General features: G+C 43.7%; 1 protein-coding gene across 1 annotated transcript in view; it reads left to right on the top strand.

Moving 5' to 3' along the window:
• Positions 1-264: 264 nt before the first annotated feature.
• TMEM132B (transmembrane protein 132B) overlaps positions 265-10886 on the top strand; it is a 23431-nt gene continuing 12809 nt past the window's right edge. Inside the window, exon 1 of the mRNA XM_012809040.2 lies at positions 265-312. The gene's annotated coding sequence lies outside the window, so the exon portion shown is untranslated. The remainder of the gene's footprint in view (positions 313-10886) is intronic.

Below are 10886 nucleotides of genomic sequence, written 5' to 3' on the forward strand. Positions count from 1 at the left end.
CCAAGTGATATTTGTAAATCATTGATGTGCTGTGATCATCATATGCTATTGCTCATGTAAATGGAGGTTTTCACAAAGCAGAGTCATTTAAAGTAAGAACCACAGTAAATTCACCATGGGGGGCCCCTTCTCAGGCTGTACAGAACTGGAATTTTTATAGCTGAGATTCCAACCAGTCCATCAATAAAGAGGGTGGGTTCTGGTGACTGTGTGGACTGAGGCAATGCTGGCACATTGAGCTTCCTCCACACCCCCTGGGCCTGGCTGGGCACTGATTTGCTGGGTCTCTCTCTGCAAATCTCCACTTTGATAGTTTGGGGTCCAGTCTCCTCTTGGCAGCCATGAACAAATCCTGCCTCTAGAGGTCTTTTCAGCTGGGGCTTTCCCGTAAACCTTTGTCTACAGTCTGATTCTAGGACAAGTGGTCAGGAGGCCAGCATCTGTATTTACTTTTTCTCTTTTCCTGAAGTCTCAGCAATTACAATGCTCAGCTACTGATATTTTACACCTTGTTTCACACTCATGGCATTCTATAAAACTTTCTCTTCTAAAGTACATTTTTATAAGTAGTTTCAAAACAAGTTTAGAAAACAAACCCTGCAAATCTTTTTTCTACCCTTAGAACATATTTATCCTGGCAAAATGCCTTTATTTTATGTGACTGATTTGTGTATAAACCCCAAGCACCTGAGCTTGTGGCTGCAGCAGCTGTGCCAATGGCAGCTGATTAACAGGCCGCTCTCCACTAAGTTCAGTGGGTGCAGTTGGAACTGGGGCAGGGCCTGGGAAGCACTGAGTGCTGGACTTGTACCAGATAAACAACTCTTGTTGTCTTCTGGGGCACCGTTGGATGAATACAGAATGCTTGGATAGTTTCCTAAGTTTATAAGCGTTGGTGGTGCTTGTTAAATATCCCTATGTCATGGGACGCTAAAACGAAAACATCCTGCAGACAAGCATATGCTAAACTTTACACCAAATCATAATTTTGGGCTAAGTCTCTTGATAAGAAGCCACATTTTAGGAGCCAAAGGTAGAATCAAACCTAGTTGAATGTGATTTGGATAGAACGTTCTTTTCTAGAGGAAAAGGACCAGGATTTTTCATTTCCTCCACAGGGGAGGCTAATGCAGATTCCAGAGACTGCCTGTGCCTCTGTACTTGTGCCATAACCAAGGGTGGGGTGAGGTCAGGTGGCAAGGTGCAAGTGAGTCCTCTTGGAAAGCAGATGTTCTGGGAACCTCAAATTACAGTGGGCAGCAGCCCCTTCCTGTAGTTGGGGTGGACTGAAGGTGAAGCATCTTGGAAGCACCGTGCAAACCTTGTGATTCCCCCAGTCACTGTGTTCTACAATATTTTGCATGTGAGTCTGTCTCCTTCACTCAATTGGACTTTCTCAAGGGCAGGGTCCCCCTGCTTTGATCTGTGTCCCCAGAGTCCTGCCTAGGACCCACCACACAACATCACTGGCCCTGAGCCAGGCTTGAGTTTTAACTTGTCCTCTCTGGGCTGTTACATCTCTACAATGTGGGCACAGATAATACCTTTGAGGTCTCTTTTAGCAGCAACACGTTAAAATTCTATAATGAAAATGCTCATGAATGAAATGTGAAAGGGAAAGAAGTCTCTGTGCTTCCCACACCAGCCCCACAGTCCACACTCACTGGAAGGCCTGTACATTCAGTCAGTCACAGGCTGCGTGCTGGGCAAGCCACCACAGAGAGACAAGGAAATGGTACATCCCAGCCCTGGTCCAACCATGGAGGCTAGACTTCATATTTTTAAATTTGAAGATGGAGATATTTATATCATAGGAGATACTGAGATGAATCCTTTTCATGATCAGAGATGGACACACTTTTCCTTCTGGTAGGCCTTTAATGTTGGGGTTTCTGTTCATCTAGTCCTGAGTTGGGTTTGAAGTTTGATTGCAATTATGGTTATCCTTAGTACACCATGTGCTTCAAATTCCTCTTGTCATTTATTGCATTTAGAATGTATGCTCCATTTTTGGCCTTGGATATTTCCATTGTATTCCAGAGAGGATCTGCCTTTTGAAGCCCTTGTAACTGTATTCGCTATTATTTTTACTTGGTGCTTCTTAGCTTTGTGGAGGACCAGGGCCAAATTCTCTACTTCTTAACCATCAGTCCCAGGACACTATATCCCTTGGTATCTATTGTGTGGCCTTCCCAGGGGCTCTTTCCCCCCCTTCCAGTTGCAGAGTGTCTAGCACGTATTCCCATCTCTCCCCAGGGAGGAGCTGTTTTGTTCTTTTAGGTGGAATGAGATTCACCTAACTAGAAGTTTTATTATTCTTCTGCCTGAAAACGAAGACTTTTGTCCCACAGGGAAAATAGAAGAAATGGGACGATGCATAGTCTCAGCAGTGACTTCTGTTGCCCTCCCCAGCCAGGACCACGAGGGAAGCTGTCTTGGGATTATCCCAGATCTCCCCTGCATGTGTCTGGTGAGAGTCACGGAGGGTGAACTGCAAGAGGATGCCAGTGCATCTCCATTCGTGGTCCTCAGGGTACTTACACTCTCACAGTAGCCCGTATTTGGCTTTTTACCTGAGTTCTTCTTATTAGCTTAGATGATATCGAGCAGTGTCTGCCCCAGGGAAGCAAAAGCTCAGTATCTATTCCTCCCTCCAGGCACAGGTCTTTCTCCAGCTTGCAGGTCAGGACATTACCCTGTGGCTGCAGTTCCCTGACAGGATTAATAAAAATCATTAATTTGCAGTTTGTTAAGAGTGAGAGAAATGCTCTTTTCAGCTCACTCTACATTTCTGAATTGGGACTGGGACCCAGCTACCTTGATTTTGTCTCTGATTTTTGTCAAGCAGAGAATAACCAGGCTGCTCATTTGGAGAATACTTTCAGTAGGGTAAAACCAAGAATGAACTCAACCCAGAGAAAGGATCAGAGGGTGCGTAGCACAGAGAGGAGATCAGAGGTACCACGTTATTTCTGTAACTTGAACCTCTCTCCCTGAATTCTATACTTGTGTATCCATCTTCTTACTTGACATCTTTCCTATGTTTAATACACATTTCAAGCTTAACATTTTCAAAACTTACGCCTGGATTCTTTCTCTCTTGCCCAAGTTCGTCTCTTCTGCAGCCTTCCACACTTTCAGCAATGGGGACTCCATTCTTTTGGTTGCTCAGGCCAAAACCCCTGAAATCATATGTACCGTCTTCTTCTCTCTCATGTTCGATATCCATTTCAATGTCCAATGCTGTTCAGGGCTGACTTCAGAATACATCCAGAATCTGAACACTTCTGATCACCTCTGTCAACACCACCCTGATCTAAGCCACTTTTGTGTCTCTATGGGATGGGTCAAGTAGGCCTCTAAGTGATCTCCCTACTTCTGTTTCTTCCAGAAGCATTCTTGTTCATTCATGCCACGTCCTTGCTCTAAGCACTCCATAGCTTCTCATTCCACTTACTCACTGGACACTTGATCTTAGCCAAAAGGCCGAGAAGCGATCCACTTACTGCAACAAAAGCCAAGCCCGTGGCTACTTCTCTGATCTCATAGCTTCTGTCTTCTTTGCTCACTCACGTTCAGCCATTCTGGCCTCCTTGCTGGTTCTTGACTATGGCAGGAACATTCCTATCTCAGAGCTTTTGTGGTTCCTCTCTCCTCTGTTTTCTTCTGCCTGTCTTCTTGCCTTACTTCCTCACTTCAGGTCTCTATCAACATGACCCTTCTCTGGAGAGGTCTTCCCTTCCCATTCTAACCAAAATACCACCTTCTGTCATCACTATTTGTTTTCTTTCTTAATTTATTTTCCCTTTCAAGGCAGTTTCACCGCCTGATATTACATCATGTACACGGTTGTTCAATTGGCCTGTCCCTTCCATTAGACTGTCTGTTTCATAAAAACGGGTGCTGCATTTCTATTGCTCTATTCCCAGGACTTCAGTCATTTTCTGAGTCTTAGCCAACATTAAATAAATACTTGTTGAGTGAATGAATGGTTTTTCTTATTTTGCTGATGAGGGATCTGAGGCTTGCAGCTTGGTTTCTACACCCTACATCCTGTAGAAGGGGTGGATGTGGGAGCTGGAAAGGTTAGGGACCTTGAGGTTCACACATATGGAGACTGGGGAGCAACTTGCTCAGACAGGGTGAAGGGAAGAGTTGAGATGAAGAACCAGATCTCTGGGTCTCCATCCATGGCACTGAGCTGTCACTAAGCTTATTCTCCCTAAACTGGGGGTTTAGTTGAATGGACATGAAGAATACTAATGAAATACTATTGTGTGTTGACTTCTGTCATGGAGGAATTAGCTCTAAGAGTAAGCAGTCCCTTTATGGATTACAACTGTGAACTCAGGATAAAATGTTTTAAAAATTGGCTTGGTGCCTGTGGCTCAAGCCACAAAGGCACCAGCCACATACACCTGAGCTGGCGGGTTTGAATCCAGCCCCGGACTGCCAAATAGCAATGATGGCTGCAACCAAAAAATAGCTGGGCGCTATGGCGGGCACCTATAGTCCCAGATACTTGGGAGGCAGAGGCATAAAAAAAAGTTTTAAAAATCTCTAAAGTGTAAACAAAAGCAGGAGCATTTTGGAGGGAAGCCAAACTTGGAGGAAGTGACCACAACAGGTTACTTTCCTGATTTGTTGGCCTTAGCACTGATGAGGATACCTGCAGTTATAGCAACGAAATGGGAAGTCTAAACTTGGGTAGAAACCCCTCCATAATCTGCCCAGGGCAACCACTGACATAGGCAACCACAAGGATTAAATCTCAGGATCATCACGCTGGGTGAGAAAAGCCAGACGTGAAGAGTGCATGTTATAATTTCATTTATACAAAATTCTAAAAATGCAAACTAATCCACAGTGACAGCACATCAGTGGCTGCCTGGTGCTGGGGCAGAGGGAGCCAAAGACTAACAAGGGGCATATGGATCTTTTGGGGTGATGGCAATGTTGTGTCTCAACAGACGGGTGGTTTCATGGGTGCTCACCATCAAACTCATTGAACTGTATCCTTTATTTATTTATATTGTTTTTGGGTGCAAACATCACAATTTATTTTAAAATCTGCTGAACTATAGCCTTTAAACAAATGCAGATGCATTGTATTGAATGTAAATTATACCTCATTATGGTTGATAAAAAGTCCCAATGTCTGTATTTAGGGCCTGCCTTTCCTAATCAGGTCCCCTAGAGGCAAGGGCATGTCTTCCTTTCCTGGGCTGCACTGAGGCAGTTATGATCAGTGCCCAGGAGGCCTCACACACAGAGAGTCTGCATGCAAATTCATGCTCTTGCCTCCATGAGCTGTGATCCCTGGCCTCTCCTGGGCCTCAGTTTTCCTATCCATAATATAGGGACAAAATGTATAGAATATTTGAAGAGTTTAATGGGCATAATTCTATGTGAAGTTTTGAAAACAATGCAAAGTACACAGTAAGTACTTAAAGCATGATGGCTGTTATTGTTCCCTTTGATGTTTGTTATTTGGTAAAAACTCAGGGTGAAATAAATATCTTTTGAGTGCCTATTATGCCTCAGACCTAGTATACTTTGCTAAATTCAGTAATACATACAAAATCCTTGATTCAAATGACAATTGAATATCAAAGATTATTTTCTTTACATAATTTTGACTATCTTTGCCTATTTTAATGTGAAATTTCAGCAGTTTTCGTGACTCCATGAAAAAGTACTCTTTGATTCTGTAATTTTTTCCCTTCTAACATAGAAGCACGTTTCGCAGGTTGGGAGAGGGGTCATAAGGGACACCTTCTAATGCACGGTTGGCTTTCCATCAGTCCAGACGTTCACAGTGTCATAACACAGAGAGTGGCTGATACACAGACTGAATTCTTGCTTCTTTTCTAAATAGAAAATGAAGCAAATGATATATCTGACAAGATCCCCAAAGGGGACACATTCACATCTGGAGAGCCCCTTTTGGCTTCTTTAATTTTAGAGTAACATAGTTGCAAAAGTGTAATTTGATAGTAAAAATATTAACCTCTAAAGGCAACTTACCTCAGATGACATTTACAAGCTGTCTTACTTATGCTCACAGATTAACATGACACAGATTGTCTGTTTTCAATCTCCATGTCCCTGTCCTCAGCTCTTCTTACATTAAGATTGATAGCATTTGGTTTTCGAGTTTCCTCTTGGGGCTCAGAGACCCCAGCAGGTATCAGTTAGATGAACGATGGGAACCTGAGTCTGATCTTTACCTTGCCATGTCTTCTTGTGAACTAACACTCCTTCCCCAGTAGACGTGTATTCACTCTGCGACCTCATACACAGGGATCGCAAATCCTAGTCAAAAGCCAGACTGACCCCTGGGAACCCAAGGCCTGATATTTATAAGCTTTGTGAGCTCACACTTCCTTTGTTTCTTTTCCTGGTCTGGTTCCTCTCAGGGTATATAAAATGGCTCTTTTTTTTTTTTTTAATGGAATAACATGATAACTTCATTTAAGTCACCTCCTCTCCCTTCCTGCCCAGACACACACTACTTATAACAGTACATAGGAATGAATGGGTCCCAGAGAAAACAGCTGTGATGTATTCACACATTCAGCATCAGCTTGCCGAGTGCCTTCTATGTGCCTTACACTGTGCTAGGGCAGGGACACAGCAAGGCAGAGGAGATGGGTTCATTACCTCCAGGTGGGGAACAGAGATTAAAAAAAAACAACCAGGAGCATTCTAAGAGAGTGATAATTACTGTGAAGTAAATTGCATAGTGTAACAGCATAACCAATGCAATTAGTTTAGTGTAAGTCATGTGATGTAAGCAATCTGAGGAGTGTAAGTAATATATTGTAAATGATATAGCAATACTGTAAAGTTAGCGAACATAACTGTAAAGTAGCACAAACAGAAAATCAAACAGGAGAAAATAGTGTAATATAGACAGAGGGAGAGTATCCATCCAGATTGGGGGGGGGGGGTGCCAAGTTTAAATTAGAAGGGAATCGGGAAATGGCCCCTGAGGAGTGGCTTTTGAGTATCATTTATGATGTTTTTGGTGACAAGCAATAAAATAACAAAAATAGACCAAAATAACTTTAATAACAACAAAGACAGTCACCTGATAAGAAATCTCAAAGTCAGGAGGTTCTAGGTGGGCTTGGTCAGCTGCCTGTTCAGGTCATTGGGCCTGGGTTCCTTCCATCTCTTTGTCCTTCTGGGCTTGCAGTTTCAGCCTGGCCCTGGGTTGGCTCCCTCAGGGCTCTTGGATCCTGGCAACAGCTGTCACAGGACCACATCTGGTGGCAGAGGACAAGCCGCTTTCAGTGCATCTCTCAGATCAACACGACCTTTGCCAGCATCCCTGGCTGTCTTCTCACCTTCATTGACCAGTTTCCTGTCACTTGCCCTTTCCTTAAACCAATCACTGGCAAGGAGGGTGGGGCTTGATGATTTGGTTAGCAAGGCTGGTGGACCCAGGGCTGTGGATTTTCTGAAGAAACCATTATTAGAAAAGAAGAAGGTGTGTGTGTATTGAGCAGAGGGGCTGATGTGTGGTTGGATGTCCAGTAGGAAACCGGTTATGAACATGTCAGACCTGAAGGACACCAGATCACAGTCCTGGGAAGATGGTGGAACAGTCTTGGAATAGGCTAAGGTCAGGAGAAGACCCCCGAGGAGGGCATGTGGCAGGCGGGGAGGGTGCGCCAGGAGAGGCCAGAGGAGGAGGCAGGCCCAGGTTGTTAGGGCCTGGTAGACCTCAGTAAGGAGTTTGGATCATGTCTAGGGTAGCACAGGAAGTTCCGAGGAGGACTGAGGTGAGTACGCAGAGCACAGAGCCCTGGGCCAGCAGTCAGCACTCAGCTACTAACTAGTCCACAGCATTACACACACACACAAGATGCTGGGACAGTGGTGGTTGCTTTCTCTCTGCTGGATTCTGTATGGGTAAAATGAAGATCATGACTTCTCATGGAGTTACTATGGGGCTTAATGCATTGATAGGTGAGAGAGAGAATCCCAGCAATGGGGACCTGTGCAAATATGAGCCATCCACTACCGTCAGTTCTCATTATCTGAGGCAGGTATATACCATGTTTCCCTGAAAATAAGACACTGTCTTATACATATTTTTTCTCAAGAAGACACACTAGGGCTTATTTACAAGGGATGTCTTATTTTTATTAGGTATAATACAACAATCTACATTTATTCAAATACAGTTAAATAATCTTCTTCTGTAACCTAACAGGGGGAGCTGACTTTGTGGGGCTGGCGTTAGTGATGCGTGAACTCCTTTCCCCTAGCTGTTCACACATGTGCAATAGGATGCCTGCGACCGACCGCGGTTACCACATGCGCACCCACGCAAGTGTGAATGTCTTGGAGAAAGGAGCTGTGGCAGATAAAAGGTATTCCAGTCTCCCTTACCACATGCAGACATGCAGGTGTGGCTATGCAGCATATCTGCATAGCCACACCCATCACTAGGTCTTATATTTAACAAATGCATAGAAATCCTCCTAGGGCTTATTTTTGGGGTAGGTCTTATTTTCGTGGAAACACGATAGTTGTTATGAACCCTGAATTAGGAAATGCTGAACCTTTGCTTCTGAGAGAAGCACACACACACATTTGTCATGGACTATAATCTTAAATTCTTAAAATAGCTCATGTGATTAGGTTTTATTTTGCAAACATCAGTGTTCAGAAGTGTTAAGTAACTTGCCTGGGGCCACTGCACTGATAGGTGCTGGAGTAGGGATTCAGATTTCCTCTTGCTGGACCCAGAGTCCAACCTTCCTGTGGTGCACTCTTCTGCCCTACCATGTCCATGCTCTGGCCTTCTCCATGTGACAGCTGAGACAAGAAAGCAGAGCAGGGCCTAGTCTGACCTCAGCGTTGGACTTTGTGTGGGGCAGGTGAGTCAACATTTTCAGGTCTCTGTGCATTTCAGCCAGTGACCACAAAGGCACTCCATGTATTGATTTTGGGGTTCCAAATAACTTTTAGGAAATACGTGAATTCATAAATATGGGATCCAAAGTAATGAGAGTATCCTGTAATTAGTGGAACATGGAGTGAGGACCTCTGGTTTCTATACACCTAATGTAGCCACTATACATTGACATGGACCTTGGGTCTTAGCACTCAGTATGATTAGCTTACTTGAATTACTTAAAAGGTGACACATGCTTTTTTTTTTTTTTTTTTAAATGTGTATGCATGTCCCAGGAGAAAGAACTCAAATGATAGTCAGCCTGTGGAATTGCTAAGTCCTCTTACCGTGTCAAAGTTCTAAATAATTTCTTTTAGGCATATGGGCCATACATCAATTCCTGGCTGAGAGAGCAGGGATGCGCCCTGCAGGTACTCTGAAGGATGCAGAGGGGCCTTTCTTATGCACAGAAAGGGCCTCACAATTTCCAGAACTGATGTGTCCCTTGCATTGGGCTGTGATTCAGAGTAATTTGAAGTGGGATTGGGGGTGGGTAGATAGCAGTAGTCAAGGAAGAACCACAATTCTCCACAGATGCGGGAAGAGTTGAGGTCTGCACTGAGGAAGGCAGGACTGGACCAGTTTTAGCAGCAGGTGATGACCACTGGATCTAGTGAGAAGCGAGGCAGAAGGCCCTGATGCAGGCTTCTAAGTGGTAGGGAACTTCATTCTCTTGTTGTCAGCATGTCTCAAGCAGAGCAAGCAGAGTTCATGGCAGATTAGGGGGCTTACTGAGCCTTCAGCTTCTCCAGAGCAGTGCTCCCGTGAGAGCAGAGAGAAGGCAGAGATTTCTCTGTAAAGGGGCTTGCACAGCCTTTCTAAGTACCTAAATGGGTGGCAGTCAGGCGTGGCATTGTGTCAGCATCATGGGATTTAAAAATAAGAGTGTGATCCTCCATTTCATTTTCTACTCTAAATGGAAATATCGTTCTGGTTATTTTCTTTATAGTCCTGGGCACAATAATGCAGATTTAAGTCCCTCAAACATGCCCTAAAAGATAGCTAATTTGGTTGTTTGTTGTACTTGTTCTTCCCCCTTTATTTATGTAATTTATTTATTTGTTTTTGGTTGTTTGGGATTCATTGAGGGTACAAAGAATTAAGTTACACTGATTGCACTTGTAAGGTAAAGTCCCTCTTATAATTGTGTCCCACCCCCAAGAGGTGTGCCATACACTGTAACCCTTATCCCCCTCCCTCTGCTCCCCTCTCTGTGCTCTCTCATTCCCCTGCCCCAACCTTGAATTGATTTGAGTTTTTTTTTATGAGGGTATGTATTAGATCATCTGCCTTCATGTTAGAATTGAGTGCATTGGATTCTTGCTCCTCCGTTCTTGTGATGCTTTACTAAGAACAATGTGTTTCAGCTCCATCCAGGTTAATACAAAACAAGTAAAGTCTCCATCTTTTTTAATGGCTGACTAGTATTCCATGGTATACACATATTACAGCTTGTTAATCCATTCCTGGGTTGTGGGGCATTTAGGTTGTTTCCACATTTTGGCGATTATAAATTGAACTGTGAGAAAGAGTCTGGTGCAAGTATCCTTATGATAAAGTGATAGTTTTTCTTCTGTGTAGATGCCTAGGAATGGGATTGCAGGATCAAAAGGGAGGTCTAATTTGAGTTCTTCGAGCATTTGCCATACTTCCTTCTAAAAAGACTGCATGGTTTGCAGTCCCACCAGCAGTGCAAGCAGCTTTGAGAGTTTGTGATGGGGGCTTTTCTCACTGGGGTTAGGTGGTATTTCAGGGTGGTTTTGATTTGTATTTCTCTGATGATCAGGGACAATGAGTATTTTTTTCATATGCTTCTTAGCCATTCATCTGTCTTCATCAGAGAAGGTTGTGTTCATATATCTTGCCCACTGGTAGTTGGGATTGTTTACTCTTTTTTCATTGATTAATTTGAGTT

The sequence above is a fragment of the Otolemur garnettii genome, unplaced genomic scaffold (assembly GCF_000181295.1).
Source record: "Otolemur garnettii isolate 467f Iridium unplaced genomic scaffold, OtoGar3 scaffold00099, whole genome shotgun sequence".
Taxonomy (NCBI): Eukaryota; Metazoa; Chordata; class Mammalia; order Primates; family Galagidae; genus Otolemur; species Otolemur garnettii.